Source organism: Perca fluviatilis, chromosome 23 (genome assembly GCF_010015445.1).
Source record: "Perca fluviatilis chromosome 23, GENO_Pfluv_1.0, whole genome shotgun sequence".
Classification (NCBI taxonomy): domain Eukaryota; kingdom Metazoa; phylum Chordata; class Actinopteri; order Perciformes; family Percidae; genus Perca; species Perca fluviatilis.
Window position 1 is genome coordinate 11,204,475 of NC_053134.1, and position 3,139 is coordinate 11,207,613.

The 3,139-nt window shown below is 51.4% G+C and overlaps 1 pseudogene; it reads right to left on the bottom strand.

The window, feature by feature from the left end:
- Positions 1-948: 948 nt before the first annotated feature.
- Positions 949-2,807, bottom strand: LOC120553736 (annotated as a pseudogene).
- Between the last annotated feature and the right edge of the window lie 332 nt (positions 2,808-3,139).

The following is a 3,139-nucleotide window of genomic DNA, read 5'->3' on the forward strand; positions in this document are numbered from 1 at the left end:
TCAATGTTCATAATTGTGTAATGAAATCCCTCTAACAAGACAATATTGCAGAAGCACTGAGAAGAGATGTTGGGCTAGAAGGGTCAGGAGGGGGAGAGGAAGGCAAGGGGAATGTTGGGACAGGGGTTTCTTTTCACCCAGTGGCATAAGTGACTCCCCAAAGTCAAAGTGAGAAATTCAATTTAAGTCATTTTAATTTAGAAATTAAATAAAGATGTAAGGAGCAGTGGATTTAATTTGACAGTTGAGCGGAAATTATGTCCAGAACCCAGAACATGACATTCTGGACTCAGAGTTTCATACTCGATGGAATGCAGATGGATTTGAGATGAAAATGTGAGGGGGCTGGGGAATTGTCCACATTAAGCTACTTTTAATATGATCAAAGTAATATATAACCCTATTAGGGAAGTGAGTTGAAACCATTTATTCTCCATGACATACTTAATTTTTTTTTGTAACTGATATGTAGTGCCTTTTAGTATAAAAATATAAGTAAAATGCAATGTCCTTTACATTAGCTCCCCACTTGGTCAGTCTTTTTTTCCATTTTTAAGTTAACAGAACTTTAGGTTACTTAACGTAACCCCGGTTCTTTGATAACAGAGTGAGGTGTTTCACTATGGGAATCGCCTCGGCGTGACCAACTAAGGAAGCTCCAATGACACCACGTCTGTCCATGACAGACAGGTCGAACTGTGCTAGGGCCACGCCCCCTCATATAATCACAGTCGACCGGCTCCTTGCAAATCATTCCAGATAGGTTTCTTTCCGTGTCTATGCAAGGAGGGACGTGTTGGTGAAACACCTCACTCTGTTATCAAAGAACCGGGGTTACGTTAAGTAACCTAAAGTTCTTTTTCTAACTTCGTTCGATGTTTCACTATGGGAGATATAGACCACTCCCGGATTGAGATCTCCCGAAGCCAAATAATATTGAACCGAGAGTCACACTAACCCTGGCGCCGTAACCCCCAGCACAGCCTGTGCCAAGGACGGTCCGGAAACATCGAGCCTGTAAAACCTCGCAAAAGTGTGAGGTGTAGCCCAGCTCGCTGCTGCACAAATTTCCTTCACTGACACACCCCTAAAAAGGGCCCATGAAGCGGCCATGCCCCTTGTGGAATGAGCTCTCAGACCCTGTGGGGCCTGTAAACCTTTACACTCATAGGCCAACGATATGGCCTCCACAATCCAGTGGGACAGCCTCTGGCGGGACAATGGCTTACCCTTGTGGGGAGTAGCCCAGGACACGAACAGCTGATCCGCCTTTCTGAACCCAGCCGTCTGACTCACATATGTGTGCAGAGCCCGGACAGGGCACAGCATGTGAAGTCTTTGCTCCTCTCCTGAGGAGAAAGGAGGCGGGTGGAAGGCCAAGAGCTCCACTGAGGGACACCTGTAGGCTGACTCCACCACCTGAGGCACAAATGCTGGGTTGGGCCGCAAACCCTGGGGCAAATTGTAGACAGGTAGGCTGAACCAACCAAGCCTGCAAGTCACTTACTCGCTTTGCAGTGGTTAAAGCCAAGAGCAAAACCGTTTTAAGAGACACAAACTTCATCCCCACTGCCTCCATAGGCTCAAACGGGTGATGAGAGAGGGCGTCCAACATGACCGACAAATCCCACAGAGGAACCAGGGGCCTGGAAACTGGGAGCTTGCGGCGTGCCCCTTTCATGAAGCGACAAACCAAGGGATGTTGCCCTGCCGGCTTATCCCCAAAACCTACGTGGCAAGCTGAAACAGCAGCCAAGTACACCTTAATTGTGGAGAAAGCTTTCCCTTTATCCATCAGGTACTGCAGGAAACATAGCAGGTCCACCACAGAACACTGGTAAGGGATGGTACCCCTATGTTCGCACCACTCCTCAAAAACCCGCCACTTTCCGCTGAAAAGAGAGCGGGTGGACGCGGCTCTTGCGCTTTGAATTGTATCAATGACCCGTTCTGGCAGGCCTGATGCATTCAGGTTCCACCTCTCACGGGCCAAGCCCAGAGCGCCATGCGGTCTGGGTGAGGGTGGAAGATCTCCCCGCCCACGAATGGGGAGAGGCCATGGTTCTCCCGCCAGGAGCTGCATTATCTCTGCCACCCAATGCTTGGACGACCACCGCGGCGCTATCAGTATTAGCGACAGGCCCTGAACTCTCACCCTCGCCAGGGTGGGGGAGATCAGACTGAGGGGGGGAAATGCATAGAGCAGCACGTTTGGCCACGGGTGGGCTAGAGCATCCACACCCAGCGGTGCATTTTTGTCTGCCAGAGAGAAGAACATTGGACACTGCGTGTTTTCCTGCGAGGCGAAGAGATCTACGGCTGCCTGACCGTATCTCTGCCAGATCTGTCCCACCACCTGTGGGTGGAGAGTCCATTCCCCGTACAGAGGGTTTCCCCGTGACAGGAGATCTGCACCCCTGTTTAGAACGCCTGGCACGTGTGTTGCTCGAAGAGACAGCAGTCTCCCGCTGCTCCACAAAAGCACTGTGCGGGCCAACGTGTGCAGCTGCAGAGAGCGAGTGCCGCCCTGGCGGTTGATGTACGCAACCACTGTGGAGTTGTCTGTTTTCACTAACACATGACAACCTTGGAGAAAGTGCAGAAAATGTTTCAGAGCCAGAAACACCACCATAAGCTCCAAGACATTTATGTGAGCCTGGGGCAATCTCCGGCTCCATGTGCCATTCACTGTTCTCCCCAACAGTGTCGCTCCCCATCCTGACAGGCAAGCGTCCGTTGTCATGGTTACTCTGGATGACACCGCCCCTAGCGGGACGCCCGATGCGATCGCCGCCGTGTCTCTCCATGAGCGGAGGGCTGCTACGCACGCCGGAGTTATTTTCACCCTCCGGTTGAGATGACGGCGTGGGCACAGATGTAAAGCTGCAACCCAACGCTGAAAATCCCTCATCATTAACAGCCCTAAATGTACCACAGACACTACTGACGCCATCAGCCCGAGCAGGCGTAGGCACAGACTGAACGGCACGGCTTTGCTCAGCCGGAAAAGAGAAAGACACTGCCCCAGAGACGCTAATCTCCCCTCCGATAGCGTGACGCGGTAGGAGAGGGAGTTTATCTTTAGACCCAAATACTCCGTACATTGCGTGGGTTCCACTCTGCTCTTTGCCCAGTTTAT